Below are 16,325 nucleotides of genomic sequence, written 5' to 3' on the forward strand. Positions count from 1 at the left end.
CCAAGAGAGCAGAATGAATAGTACATATTAGTCAATAAAATGTAAGAAGATTGGGAAGGTAGGAGGGGAGGTTTTGAAGGGATCCAAATACCAAACAGGGTATTTTGTATTTGTTCCTGGAGGCAACAAGGAGCCACTGAAGTTTATAGAATGGAAACAGGTATGGTGCATCTCTGCCCCCCAAAATCAATCACTCAGAAAAGTTACCATGAAGATATATGTGTGTGTGTGTGTGTGTGTGTGTGTGTGTATGGGGGGGGAGAGAGGGAGAAAGAGAGAGAGAGACAGAGAGATACAGAGAGAGAGAGAGAGAGAGGGAGGGAGGGAGGGAGGGAGAGAGAGAGAGAGAAAGAGAGAGAGAGAGAGAGAGAGAGAGAGAGAGAGAGAGAGAGAGAGAGAGAGAGAGAGAGAGAGAGAGAGAGAGAGAGAAAGGGAGAGGGAGAGAGAGAGAGGAAGACAGACAGACAGTGTGTCAATGATTGTGGGGGAGCAACATTTCTCAGACATATGCAGGCAGTATGACCCAGGCAGGGGGTGCTGAAGCACTGTTAAATTTTCAATGTGAGCATTCATATCTCAGAAATCATCTAAAAATCAGCACTTGATTTGTTATTTTGCTGACTGTTGAAACTTAAAAAGTGATAGAGAAAATGTTAATAATGAGGATCAAACTTAAAGGACTCTGGTGTGCATTTCCTTTTCAACCCTCCCCACCACCTCCATCAGAATCAGTGTTAAACATTTACCAGCACACCCCTGGTTTCAGCTCTATAATAGCTGAGGGAGTCTCCTCCATCAATGAATTGGGTCAGGAATAGGGAGGTTAGGGGTGAGAGGGAGAAGCTGTAAAAGCCCAGTTTATCATATCATACCCAGCTGGTAAAAGACCAAGAAAGAGAATGACTATTGCTATCTCCCACTGCCTTTCTTAAGACTACAGAGGGAGTGTGTAAGCCACTGGGACTCTGTGTTCCCTTGATCCATTTATTCACATGTCCCTGACTATTATAGCACTAAGAAAACAAACCATGTGAACAGAAAGGGCTGATGCTTCCTAAATAAAGTGTGGCTTGGGATGGAACCAGAGAAACTCAAAACCCAAGCATTCATTCTGTCTGAACTTAGCCACCACATGCATTATAACAACACTGGGTTTATCTCCCTAGTAAAGCCTGTAAAATGGAGGTCAGCAACAACCTGTGGGACATGGGAACTCCAGAGGAATGGCCAGAGACAGCCATGGGCAAAAAACTGCCTTGACATCTTTCCCAAAACTTAGCTAGCAGATCCTTTTCCTCTCTCCTAATTTGTATCCTATTTGTATCTCTCCCACCCTTCAGGTATCCAAACTGTGTCTTATGTCTCATTCTTGATCTTGCCCATGAATTAACCAACCTTGCTTTGGCAGCTACTAAATAAAGTACTAGCTAATAATTTTATTAAAAAGTTCCTCCCCATTTGGAACTATGTGTAAAGGGTGCTAAAAGACTGTCTGCCCTTTGATCCAGCCATAGCACTGCTGGGCTTGTACCCCAAAGAGATAATAAAGAAAAAGACACGTACAAGAATATTCATAGCTGCACTCTTTGTGGTGGCCAAAAAATGGAAAATGAGGGGATGCCCTTTGATTGGGGAATGGCTGAACAAATTGTGGTATATGTTGGTGTTGCAATACTACTGTGCTCAAAGGAATAAAGAACTTCAGGATTTCTATGGGAATTGGAACAACCTCCAGGAAGTGATGCAGAGCGAGAGGAGCAGAACCAGGAGAACATTGTACACAGAGACTGACAATCGAAGGTAATGGACTTCTACATTAGTGGCAATGCAGTGATCCTGAGCAACTTGGAGCGATCTACGAGAAAAACCACTATCCACATTCAGAGGAAACACTGTGGGAGTAGAAAAACAACTACTTGACTACATGGGTTGAAGGGATATGATTGGGGATGTAGACTCTAAATGAACATCTTAATGCAAACATCAACAACATGGAAATGGGTTCTGATCAAGGACACATGTAATACCGAGTGGAATTGTGTGTCGGCTGCAGGAAGGGTGGGGAGAGGGGAGAGAGGGAAAGAATATGAGGTTTGCAACCAAGGGATAATGTTGTAAATTGACTAAATAAAATTAAAATAAAAAAAATTTAAAAAGTTCCTGCCCTCACTTGCCCATCTATGGAGAGGTGCTTTTAAGGAGGGAAGAAAGAAGACAGCCACGCTACAATCTCTTGACCATCAGAAAGTATTACTGCTAAGTGGCCAAACCCCCAGATGAGTAAGTCTGTAGTTATAAAGGAAAATATTTCTATTAAAAGTTGTTATATTTTTTTAATCCACAGACCTCCCCCCCCAATTTAAGAACCCCTGATCTCTGTAGGACAAGGAATCCAATATATTGAAGAGACTTTGGGGGTGGATTTATGGGAAGCCATAAAACAAAATCCTACCAAAAAAAAAAATAAGATGGGTCCATAGGAAAATAGGTCTAGAGGTGGAAGGGACCTCACAGGTCAGATAACGGAGCCCTGATTTTGTAGGTGATGAAACAAGCTTAGAGAGGTTGGATAACCCAAGGTCCCACAGTTTGTAAATGGCAGGGCCAGGATTTGAAATCAGGTCCTGTGACTCCATGGTCAATGCTCTTTAGGCTCTACGAGGTTGCTGTCCTGGCTGGGAGGGGAGATCACACACCCACTGAAGCAGCTGTATGTGGCCTGGAACTTGGGCCAGAGACAAGATTTCTTCAGTTCAGAGATCATTCACCCCATTCAAGTTGTCACACAACTTGGATAGCCCAGTAGGGCAGTCAAAGGTCTCCAGCCTTCCTAAAGCGCAGACTTGGAGCTAAGGAAAGGAATGGGAATATTCCCAATTAGATCACAGATAGTGACTCCTGGGAAGAATTGTTCTTTGCAAGCCTGGACAAAGGGGGTTACCCAGTTCAGTGAAAAGCAGGGAGGGCCAATCTTGATAAAGCAGGAGGGTGGGTCCCAGACAGACACCCCTTAGAGGAACAAAGCAGATTTAACATGGGACATGTAAAGCAGAATGCTGACAGCTGGAGGAGGGAGCCAGGGAGCCTGCCATTAGTGGCTGAGAGAAGGAACCATTTTTAGGGCCAGTTTGATTAAAGAACTGTTCTTATCTCTGTGTTGTTGTTCTTGTTTATCCTTTGCTTTTGAAGAGGACAAAGAAGTACCTGTATAACCTATATTAAATTGCCTACCCTCTTAGGGAAAGGGGAGGAGAAGAAACGAGGGAAAGAACAGAGAATCAAAATGTTAGAAAAATTGTTCAAATTTGGTCTCAGACACCAGTTGTGTGACCCTGGGCAAGTCATTTAGCCTATTTGCCTCAGGTGCCTCATCTAAAAATGAGCTGGAGAAGGAAATGAAAACCCACTCCAGTATCTTTGCCAAGAAAACCCCAAAAGGGGTCACGAGAGTCAGACACAAATGAAATGACTGAATCACAAAATACTCTAACTGAGGATCAATAGAATTAATACCTCTGGGGAGCTGCAGTGTATGGGTATTCAAGGAGGACTGCACCTCTGGGGTGAGAGCTCTTGGGGCTGCTCATCAACCTGGGTGTCCACCTGGCACTCAACTCCCACCTGGGCTCCAAGAAGCTGTGGCCCCTTCATGGCAATACCCCAGTAAAGCCATCTGGGCAAATGGGCTAAACCAGATGGAGGATGGCCAACAGGCTTCAAATCCATCAATAAGTCAGGGCAGGGTCTGCCCCAAGCATGTGAGGACTTCCCCCAGTGGAATGAGTAGCTGAGAACAATTTGCTCCAAAAGCCAAGACCACCAATGAAGCAGACATGGGGGAGCTCTTAGAGCCTGGTCAGGCACTGAGGACACCAACATCATCTACTGAATGCTGGACCATAGACAGGCCTCAGACACTTCCCAGCTGTGTCACCCTGGGCAAGTCACTTACCCCCCATTGCCTAGCCCTTACCGCTCTTCTGCCTTGGAACCAATAAACAGTATTGATTCTAGGATAGAAGGTAAGGGGGCTGCAAGGTGGCTCAGTGGGTTGAGAGCCAGGCCCAGCAATATGAAGTCCTCAGTTCAAATCTGGCCTCAGACACTTCCTAGCTTGGATGACCCTGGTAAAATCACTTAACCCCCCACTGCCTAGTCCTCACCACTCTTCTGCCATGGAACCAATACACAGTATTGATTCTAGAATAGAAGGTATGGGTTTAAAAAAAAAAAAGCACGCATGACTTTCCTCTTACAACCATGACCAATGTTGAACTGTGTTTTTCACAACAATAAAAACTGTTTTTAAGTTGATTCCTTAAAAAATAGGGAAAAAAAGTAAGGATTGAAAAAAGAATTTTTTTAAAGAAGAAACCAACAACGTCCTAAGCCGTTTCATCATTACCTACTGTTAGCTTTTTCCTCTATCATGCCTAAGTTTGGCCTCTTAGTAACTTTTACCCATTTCTCCTCATTCTGCCAATGACTCCAACAAGTACTGCTGTTGGGGCTGTCTGGTAGTAGAAATGGTCTCCTGAGATTGATTCTTCTTCCTTGGGTGAGAGACAGAGAGGTCACCCTTAGCAGGAGACCTCCTGAGGGGAAGACAGCTGGAGAAGATCTGATGTAAAGAGATTTTAGTGATGTTTTAAAAAGAAACCAGGGAAACCAGTAGTGCACTTATGGAGGGAGAGATCCTGACCTGTATTCAAGAGGCTGGAAGGTGGGGAAAAGTCCACAGAGAAGAGAAAGGGAGAGAGATCACCAACTTGGGTGGAGTTAACACAGGGATGGGGCTCCCTCTGGAGAGCAAGAAGATGGCAGTTCTTCCAAGGAAGGATGATAAAGTTATACAGAACCTGTCAAGAGAAAGATACTGCTCAAAGAAAGGAGACAAAAACAAGGGAAGGGAACAAAGGACAGCTATAAAAACATGGGGTAGTCCTGTAAGAAATAGAGCCAGAAATTTTCAGTCTTAGAATAAACTCATTCTAGGAACAAAATTTGGGTTTTTTAAGCTTGGGGTGGGAGGGAGATTGAAGAAGAGGATATAACTACTAATCAGGGGTGAAAAGGACAAGGATAATTGCAGATAACAATGATGGAGGAGGGAGGCAGTTGGGTTGCTCAGTGGATAGAGTGCCAGGCCTGGATTTGGGAGGATCTGGGTTTAAATCTGGACTCAGACACTTCCTAGCTATGTGACCCTGGGCAAGTCATTTAACTCCAGCTTTCTAGACCTTATTGCTCTTCTGCCTTAGAACTGATACTAGTATCAATTTTAAGACAAAAGGTTAAAAAAAGATGGAGGAGTGTACTTGCCCAATGCTTGTGTGTGTGTGTGTGTGTGTGTGTGTGTGTGTGTGTGTGTGTGTGTGTGTGTGTTTTTATCCCCACTGTCAAGGAGAATACTTTTTGCAATGCAAAGACCATATAATAAGAGAGCAACTAGCTAGGGAGGGAGAGAGGAAGGAAAAGAGGGAGGGAGTGAGGAAGGAAGGAAGGAAGGAAGGAAGGAAGGAAGGAAGGAAGGAAGGAAGGAAGGAAGGAAGGAAGGAAGGAAAGAAGGAAAGGAAGGAAGGAAGGAAGGAAGGAAGGAAGGAAGGAAGGAAGGAAGGAAGGAAGGAAGGAAGGAAGGAAGGAAGGAAGGAAGGAAGGAAGGAAGGAAGGAAGGAAGGAAGGAAGCATTATTTGTCTGCTACAGCATTAGGGGGATTCTTGGTCCACTGTGCTATCCCTTCTGGCTCTGAGGACAGACTTCTGTGTTATGGAGATTCTAACAGATTTGGTAAGAAGAAGCCACAAGGTAAGAGATGACTCAGATTTAGCAATAAGAGCTCTGAAGATGGCACAAGTTTGTTGTGAACCTAGTCAGCACCATCCCAATAGTTCCTTCGGAAGGATTCAGCAGCCTGGGAATGGGAATTAGGTAGGCAGATGGTAGGAATCACTCATAAAGGGTTTGGCCTTATCTCGTGTTTAGTCACCAACATATCCATGATATGATGCACAGTGATTTCAATAGACAAAGCCTTGCCCTCTATTAATTTCCTATCTAAGATAACACAAGCACAGATAGGATTACTAAAGACATACAATTAAAACAGCCCTGAACAAATTTACAATTATGTCCACTATATGGTTGTCAAGAAAATAAGCTTATTTAATGCAATATCAAGGGAAGACAATATTAAGTCTAGAAGTTATTTATGCTTAAGGGAGGGTAAGACTGACATGAAGAAATTTATTTTACAAGCAGATAAGAAAGGTTTCCTGAAAGAGGTGAGAATACAGGATTTTTTTTTAGTAATGAAAGGAAGAAAATGCCCCACAAAGATGGTCATGGAAGAAGAGGAAATGAACACAGAAATTTTCCTGTGCAGAAGGAACAAGCAGTGCAATAGAGAACAACTAGAGAAGTCCTTAAATAACATATTAATGGGATTACAGACTGAGATGCAAAAAAGGGGCCTCAGAGCTATTCAGTTCAACTAAGCTCATTTTACAGATGAGGATACCAAGACCCTAGGACCTTGGGCCTTGGGCAAGTTACTTTATTTCTCTGATATTGCCCAAAGTTAACAGATAGCAAATGATAGAGTCAGGATTAGGCCCCCTTATTTCAAAATTAGCATTCTTTCCTTGGTTCCACTGCCACGTAGAATTTTAAAGGCTCCCAAGAGGCAATAGTAAAATCTTTAAGGTTCTAAGGAATAATAATTAGATCCATAAATATAATAAAAACTCAGAAAAATGAAATTAAATCTTGGGGAGGTGGGGTGCAATTAGGTGGCTCAGCAGACTGAGAACCAGAACAAGAAATGGGAAGTCCAAGGTTCAAATCGGGCCTCGGACAATTCCTAGCTGTGTGGCCTCTCTGAAGTCACTTAACCCCCACTCTTCTGTCTTGGAACCAATACATAGTGCTGATGCTTATGGCATATGAATCTGATGAAACAAAATACAAAAATGAAAGATTCAAAGAAGCACAGGCAGACTTGTACAAACTGACACAGAGTGAAGTGAGACAAAACCAAAAGAACAATTTAGATAATGGCCACAATATTGTAAAAGAAAGTAGCTCTGGGGCAGCTGCGTAGCTCAGTGGATTGAGAGTCAGGCCTAGAGATGGGAGGTCCTAGGTTCAAATCTGGCCTCAGACACTTCCTAGCTGTGTGACCCTGGGCAAGTCACTTAACCCCCATTGCCTAGCCCTTACCACTCTTCTGCCTTAGAGCCAATACACAGTATTGACTCCAAGACGGAAGGTAAGGGTTTAAAAAAAAAAAAGAAAGTAGCTCTGAAAGACTATAAAACTATGATCATCCAAAAGAACCAATATAGGAAAGTGTTTCACATATTTCCACATGTAAAATCTGCAACAGATAGCTTACCATCTTAGTGAGTGGGAAGGGAAGGAGGATGAGAGAGATTTGGGGACTCAAAAAAATTCTTTTAACCTGTTAAAATTGTTTCTACATGTAACTAGAGGGAAAATTTAAAAACTTTTTTAAAAGAAAAAAATAATAAAGCAGTCATGAGATAAATAATCACCATTTTAGAAGAAGTATACTTCTGACCTTTAACTGATAGACAATGGACATACTAAAGGTACAAAATGAGACATATTTTCAGACATAATCAACAACAAAACAACAACAACAACAAATGTTTTCTTTGACTATAACAATTTATTGTAAAGGAGGGTTTTTATTTAAAGAACAAGAAGTGACAGGGGAGGGATGAATAGTGAAAATTAATAAATAGTGAGAAAGAACAAAAAAGAAAGGAACATCAATAAAACATATAGAAGAATAAAACATCAAACACATACATAGAAGACGTGGAAGGCAAACTTGTAAGGGACACAAACAAGCAATAATGTTCATGGGCATAGCAGCCCACCTCACTGCTACACCTACCCAGGACTTCTGGGTCTTTAGATCTTTCCTACAGAGGAGTTTCATATATATGAGAGACAGATAGACAGAGAAGGAGGGAGGCAGGGATGGGAGAGAGAAAGAGAGAGAGGGGGAGAGAGAAAAGAGGAGAGGAAGGGGGAGAGAAGAAGAAAGAAAGAAAGAAAGAAAGAAGAAAGAAAGAAAGAAAGAAAGAAAGAAAGAAAGAAAGAAAGAAAGAAAGAAAGAAAGAAAGAAAGAAAGAAAGAAAGAAAGAAAGAAAGAAAGAAAGAAAGAAAGAAAGAAAGAAAGAAAGAAAGAAAGAAAGAAAGAAAGAAAGAAAGAAGAAAAGAAAGAAAGAAAGAAAGGAGGGAGGGAGGGAGGGAGGGAGGGAGGGAGGGAAGGAAGGAAGGAGGGAAGGAGGGAAGGAAGGAAGGAAGGAAGGAAGGAAGGAAGGAAGGAAGGAAGGAAGGAAGGAAGGAAGGAAGGAAGGAAGGAAGGAAGGAAGGAAGGAAGGAAGGAAGGAAGGAAGGAAGGAAGGAAGGAAGGAAGAGGGGGGAGAAGGGAAGGGAGAGAAACAAAGAGACAGAGAAGGAGGGAAGGAGAAAAATGGGAAGGCGGGGACTGGCCATTTTTTTCTGTTTGTATACCTGGACAAGCATTTAGTAGATTCTTTTTCATTCATTCAAGCAGGTCAGTGTTTAACACTGCCATACTTAATATACACTTTCACAAAACTTAATACTTTAATATATGCCTAAATATATCCATATATGTCAATATTTAATATATACTTTAACAAACTTTAAAAACTCAATATATATGTTAACAAAACAATATATCTATACAATAATATATACTTATATAAAACTTAATATGCTCAATACATGTTAGTATGTATATAAACACTTAATATGTACTTAAAACTTGATAAACTTAATATATTTAATGTATTCTTTGCTATATGTATGTTAGTGCTTATTTATATTTTAACAAAACAATATCTTTGATAATTGATACATGCTTTAAAAACTTAATATGCACCATAAATGTGTATATAGTAATATCTAATACATACTTTTAACAAAATTTAATATACTCATATTAATGCTTAATATATACATTAACAAAATAAACTATTAGATTCACAGTTTCATACAAAATTTTTTTTCTGTCTCATGCTACAAAGATAACACAGGGAGGGGAAAGGTCTAACCTTGTTCCAGTTCTATGTGTGTTGGTAAGCAATGTTTGATGAGGCTCTCAGGTGTCCCATATTATAACATTAACCAATTAGAAAGTAAAAGGCTCCACACAGGTCACCCAGATAGATGGGTCAAATTTATACACAAATCCCTATAGCTTGTTCTTACAGTAATTAATTTTTAAAAGCTCCTTCAGGAAAGCCTTGCCCCTTTTTGCCCTGGAGGTTGCCAAACGTGCATGCAAAAGAAGAAGCAAAAAAAAATTACAAGCTACTTTATTTTGCATGAAACCACCATCTGTACCAGTTACACCAGATGTAATAAGCAATTATCTTCTCAATGCTCCCAATAATTATCTCCTCAAACCAGTTTTTAAAGTATTTCCTGTTCAACTTTCTTTTCAAGTTTAACAATAAGATTATTAAACCACTGATTCTGTTAAACTTTGTAAATCTCAAGGCGGGACCTCAACTGCATAGACAAACTAGTACATGCCTCTCCACGAATTTAATTTTTTCATATCATTTTCAGAGGTCAAAGGCTGAATAGATTCAAAAGTGGAGTCAGATTAAAAGAAGATTTAAATCTGGCTCAGACACCATGATACTACATATTGTAATGTATAGTACTATAAACTGTACTATTTAAGCGTATATATATATATATATATGTATGTATATATGAACTATATATTATACTATTTAAAGTATAAATGATACTTTTAATATTAATTATCAATTATTAATCAAATATACAAAATCATATCATAAAATATAAATTCTATTTTGTATCAATATACTAATGATTTAATAAATATTAATTTGATATTAAAAGTGAGATATGCTTTTTAAAAGTATATTATATTATTTATTAAAAGTATATATAAAGTTCTATACTATTTTAGTGTTATATATAGTACTATTTACTAAACTGTTTTTTTAAATATATGGTATTATACACTATTCTATTTTCTAAATATATATAGCCCTATTTACTATACTAATGTCTTGTGTGTGTGTATAGCAGTATATACATACTGTTTTTAGTACATAAAGTATTATTTACTATCCTATTTTTTGGTATATATGTAGAACTATACACTATGTTTTGTGTGTGTGTATATAGTACTATATACTATACTATTTAAAAGTATATTTCTCTCTCTCTCTCTATATATATATATATACACACACACACATATATACCTATCAATACACACATATATACATAAAAGTTTTTTAGTAGACAGTACTAAATATTTTTATTTTATATTTATTAATAATAATATATTTGTATATTGTTTCTATTTATATTTCAATAAACTTCGACAACTCTCTATCACCTCCAGGATAAATTCTAAAATGTTCTGGTTGCCATTCAAAGCTCTTCACCACATGGCCCCCTTCTACCATACCTCCCCCCTTCCCTGTAGGCGCTCTGGCCTCTAGATACTCCCTATAGGTCCACACTGGCCTCCTGAATGTCCCTCCAACTGGACCCTTTCTGGGGCTCTCAGCCATGCCGGGTCTTCTCATCCCATCCTCCAGCTTCCTTTGAGTCCCAGCGAAAGTCTCATCATCAACAAAAAGCATCCCCTGATCCCCTTTCATTCGCGTGCCTGGCCTTTGGTCACTATGTCCAGTTTGTCCTGTGTAGAGCTTGTTTGCACCTAATTATCGTCATGTTGTCTCCTCTATTAAACTATCTTCTGCATTTCTTTCTATGTCCAGTGTTTGGCACACAGGCGGTACTTAATAAATGCTCCCAAACCACCTGGGTCAATGTTCTTCCCACTTTTATCTAAAATGAATTTGTGGGAGCAGTGAGGGGGCTCAGCGAATGGAGAGCCAGGTCTAGAGATGGTAGGTCCTGACGTCAAATCAGTCCTCATACACTTCCTGGCTGTGTGACCCTGGACAAGTCACTTGCCTAGTCCTTGCCTCTCTTCAGCCTTGAAGAGATACTCATTATTGATCCCAAGACATAGGGTAAGGATTTATTTTTTTTAATATTGTAAAAATAAATAAAACTAAAATGAATACACATTCATGATAGGTTTCTTGGTTTTGGAGGAGGTTTATTATTTTTTGTAATTCTTTGTTATTGTTGTTCTGTAATTCTTTGTTGAGGAATATTATGATTTAATTCCACAATCCCCAAATTAAGTCTTTTTTTTTGGACCTGAAACTTTGCTAGTAGTCATTGCTTTCCTAGGAATCTGTTAAGAGTATGAAATGCTCACAGGATAAAACAGATACTGGAGCCAAAGAAAGGAAATGAATCCTGCTTGGATGCTCAAAGATGGCTAATCAGTCAGGGAGTCTTGGGACAGATGCTAAGTAAAGCTGAAGTGGCAGGTTTGTTCACAGTGTGAGCCAACGACCTTGTCCCCCGGCCACGCACTGCATCCCTACATCACCTACCATCTTGTCTTGTAAACATTTTCTACTGGGAGAAAAGGAAGAGGGGTGACACTCAGGTAAAAGAATAAGGGGAAATGTGCACTTTGATCCTGCAGGAAATCCATTTTTGTTGTTTGAAAAAAAATTTTTGATTAAAAAGGAAATTTAATCATTAATCGTAACTAATTTTATTTCTAGAGCTTTTAGATGAGAAGTGCTTTCCAAATAAGATTTTATTCTCCCAGTAACCTTGAGAAACAGATGCTATCATTATCTTCACATTACAGATTAGGTAAAGGAAACAAGCAAACATTAAGGGACTTGCTCAGGGTCACACAGCTCATAAGTGTCTGAGGTTGCATGTGAGCTGAGATCTCTCTGACTTCAAATTCAATACTCAATCCACTGCTGAACAAGTGCTCAAATAGTTTTGATTTAAATTTGTTCAAAAATGACACATATAAAACGTAGTAGAATTGCTTGTTGGCTATGGGAGTGGGGCAGGAGGAGAGAGGGAAAAAACATGAATCATGTGACCAAGAAAAAAATATTCTAAATCAACTCAATAAATGATTTTAAAAATAATAAATTTGTTCAAATGTATGCAACTGGGAAAGGACTCCAATGACCTAGGTTCCAGTTTTTGAAACTTGCAAGCTATATAATCTTAAAGAAAATTCATTCTCTCTCTGAGTCTCTGTTTCCCAAAGTTGCATTATAGGGATAATATCAAAGCTATAGCATCATCATTATCATAAGGGATAATGTAATATGCAATACGTGTATACATACCTGTTTGCAAAGTACTTTGAATACCTTTTCTCACTTTCCCTTATAGACAACTGTGCTGGGTATAGATGGATATGGATGGGAAAACCAAGACTGAGTATTTAAATGCCCTCTATCACAAAATAAATAAATTTTAGAAGCAAAATTTGAAATGTCTTCCAGATTAAATTAAATTCAGCTCTCTATCCTCTATGCCCACCTCATAGAACACAAATGCACTTTGTATACAGTAAAGTTCTCTATAAATATAATCCATAAAAGAGGTGGGTATGTGTTATATATAGGAAATAGTGCTCAACTAAGAATCAGGAGGTCTGAAGGTGACTACAGGCAAGTTTAATCTCATCATGCCTCAGTTTCTTAATATGTAAAATGAGAAGGTGGAACCAGTTGATCTTTGAGGTTTTTAAAATAATTTATTAAACTTTAATTTTTATATTTCTCATTATATATTCCTTCCACAGTACTTGATATAAGCTAAAATTTAAACTCTTTAGAATTTATTGTGTTGTTATTTTTTATTTTAATTCTTATAAGAAAACATAAGCATTTTGAGGTCAAAGATTGTCTTGGTTTTGCCTCTGTAGCTCATGGCACAATGTATATCTTTTCCATCTTATTGTTCAATCATTTCCATCATGTAAAAAGGGGATAAATGTTTCTAGTATATGCCTTAAGGAATGGTTACAAAGATCAAAGGAGATTAAGTGTGCAAAGTTTTATGTGTGTCAGCTGTTGTTACTATTTCCATTTTTGAGAGATTTAAAAATTACTATTATAAAGAGCTCGCTTTTTGATGTTCAGTCGTGTCTGACTCTTCATAATCCTATTCTGGGTTTTCTTGGCAAAAACACTAGACTAGTTTACTATTTCTTTTTCCAGCTCATTTCTACAGATGACAAAACTGAGGCAAATAGAGTTAAATGACTTATCAATGGTCACAGTGCTAGTAAGCATCTGAGGCATCATTTGAACTTGGGTCTCCCTAATTCTATCCTCTGTGCCATCTTGCTGTCCTAACTTTTACATAGTAGGCATCTAATAAATATTATTTGAATCACACAAAATTTAAAAACAGTTTGGATTGGAATAAGCTTTTTAATTCAAGTCTCTCATAGAACTTGCCAAAGATATATTCAAAATAATAATCATTTTTTCATGTCTAAATGTTGGGGAGAAAGACATTTCTACCGGTTAAGAAGAAAAGCCTTTCATCTTGCTCTGGAAAATGAGTACAACTTCTTGTTTCACAGGTCAATTTTACTAGAATTTTAGGGTCCCGTCTCCTTAACAATCTTTTGAAAAGACAGTAGTACAATGTGGCATTTTTACAGCTTGTGAGTCAGCTGTTCAAATGTTGGTGCTTGCTTTCCTCACACCTCCACAACAAAACCTGCAGTAGAGAATGTTGTTGGTTTCTTATTAAAAGAGGGAATTACAGAGAAAACTGAAGAAGTTCTGCCTAATTAGAAGTTGGGTAATCCAAGAAAAGTCAGACAACACTAGTCCTTCCCATCTGTTTCCTAAGGGGGAAAACCATTAAAACCTTTTAAAAGGTGTCTACAAATTCACAAAGTAAGGCATTCACTTAGGCGAGATTTGTACTAGGGAAAATTAAAATCAGCATGATTCCAAGACAGGAGAATGCAAGCAATTCACCCTTTCCACTCCCCAAACTAATTTAACACAATACTTGGGTGTCTATCACCCTTGATCATTTTGTTTGTATGGAGAACAGAATCAAACAAGTCACTTTAGTTATAGGTTCTTAAACTCTAATCTTGAACTACAATTTGAGATATTATTTTATAATTCAGGAAAGTAACTAGATCAGCTCCCAAATAAGTTTGGGTTCCATGAACCAATCAATAGCTTTATTTATAGTAAATCCTTATGCTGTTATATTATCAATATAATAAATTATTATTATAAAGCTATTGATTGATTTTAGGATATAATAATAATGAATGCATTTTATTATAAATTTTTATCAATAACATGAGAGTATTATAATTATGATGAATATTATTGAGTTTTTATAACTTTTTAATAATAATAAACATTTTTATTATAAACCAGATAGATTCCAAATACTTAATATTTTCCCCTCTTTCCAAAAAAATATAAAAATAAATTAGCCACTAATATGTTATAAGGATATAGCCTTGTGTTGAAGGCCTGTTATAGGGACCTGGCTAGATACATAAAATAAGGAAAAATCCCTGGTTATTACTTTTTGCTTATAATACCAGCAGTTAAACTAAGGAAATAATGTCCAAATGCACTTATTACTGGGGTAAAAAAGAAAGGGTAAATAGAAAAAGTGAGGGCAGTTGGAAGCACAGAAAAGGTCACATAAACTGAAAAAGAATTAAAAGAAGCTTGGGGAAGAGCAAAGGGAATGAGAGAGAGAGAGAGAGAGAGAGAGAGAGAGAGAGAGAGAGAGAGAGAGAGAGAGAGAGAGAGAGAGAAGAAAATGAGAAATACTGGTAGGCAATGACAATATTCTTTTGGGAGAGGAACTTAAAAGGGAGGATGAGAAATCTGAATGTGACTCATGAGGGAGTCACTGAACGAATTAAGGGATGGGGCAGGGGGAGTATCAAAGGGGAGGAAATTAAACATGAAAATGAAACAGTAAATGGAAGAGATGCGAATGGACCCCAGATAAGCCTCTTAAGTGTATATATAGATCTTATAGACTAAAAGTGGGGTGGGCCAGGGGAGGGGAGGGATAAGGGCAGGCTGTAATGGTGGCCAAGAAAAAGGGTAAGGAAAAGGGGAAAAAATAATGGGATGGAAAAGATTGGTTGAAAATTCCTTTATTATATCTGGTTAGAGTCTAGTCCAAATGCTCATTAAGCAAGGACCAGAAGAGAAAACAATAAAAAATTCAAAGTAGAGATGTAGCAAAGTAGCAGTGAAGTTGGCAAATAAGACGAAACTCACATTTAGGTGGGGCAGTTGGCACACTTGAAAAGTTATCTGTTCAATACATGAGTCACTGATGAGATAGGGTTTGATAGTAAGTTTCCCACGTGCAGTCCTGGTTAAGTAAAGAGAGCCAATAATCATTTAGTACTGAGGGGACGATAAATTATAAAACAATTTCCCAGTCTAGTGAAGTTGTTTTTAACATTTTTCCACATACATTTTATTCCTAAGGGGCTGTTTTCTTTGAACTAAATCAGGGAAGGGCAGGAAGCAGACCAAAAAATTATTAATCAGATTGTTAAATCTCAAATTCTGCTACTTTCCCTAACAGGAGCAAGTGTGTGGAAATCTAGAGCTCTTAACAATGGATAACAATCAAACTTTCCCTTCACCTTATCTAATATTATTCTACCCTACATTTTTTCTACCCTAGCCAAACTGAATTGCTTTCATTCCCCAGATTAAAAAAAAATACATTGCATTCTCACCCCTTTGCTGAGCTGACTCCTGTGCTCACAGTGCTCTCCTTCCTTTTCTGTGCAGCTCCTATCTAGCCTTTAAAGCTCAACCAACTCTGTAGAAGTCCACCTTGGTCGCCCATCAATGTGGCTCTGTCTTTTCACAACTGATGAGTTTTGATGCTTATCTGGGACATCAACAATGGAGATTCTCCCTCCATTGGTACAGACTGTTGTCACATCCTCTAAGACTCATATCCAGTCTTCTCTAAAACCCTCTCCTGAGAATTTATCCAACATACTCCAGGTCTACTTTGGATCTTGTACCATTGCAAGAATACTAATGGGATATGTGAAGCTTTGCATTCTCTCCATGACGAGTCTACCTTCTTTAACGTTCCTCTATCTCTCCAATGGCAACCTTTCTGAGGTTTCTCTTACAGTTCCTGTAGTCCACTCAGATTCTCCATGCATTTCCCATGGTCCTTTGAGTCACCAGCAAATTAAATGCCTTTGAAAGTTGGCATTCCATCATTCAAATCCAATGAAATCTATAGAAATGCTACTACTTAAAAAAAAAAAAACTCTTTCAAAGAGATGTTTAGGGTCACTCTTTCTCCTCAATATTTGCACTGATGA

General features: G+C 38.3%; 1 protein-coding gene across 5 annotated transcripts in view; it reads right to left on the reverse strand.

The window, feature by feature from the left end:
• The window catches only part of KANK1 (KN motif and ankyrin repeat domains 1), a 282,637-nt gene that overhangs the window by 110,294 nt on the left and 156,018 nt on the right, over nucleotides 1-16,325 (reverse strand). The window contains exon 3 of one of the 5 annotated variants that reach the window (XM_016423970.2): nucleotides 15,244-15,340. The exons of the other annotated variants lie outside the window; for them this stretch is intronic. The gene's annotated coding sequence lies outside the window, so the exon portion shown is untranslated. The remainder of the gene's footprint in view (nucleotides 1-15,243; nucleotides 15,341-16,325) is intronic. 5 annotated transcript variants of the gene reach the window in all.

This window comes from Monodelphis domestica, chromosome 7 (genome assembly GCF_027887165.1).
Source record: "Monodelphis domestica isolate mMonDom1 chromosome 7, mMonDom1.pri, whole genome shotgun sequence".
NCBI classification, from domain to species: Eukaryota; Metazoa; Chordata; class Mammalia; order Didelphimorphia; family Didelphidae; genus Monodelphis; species Monodelphis domestica.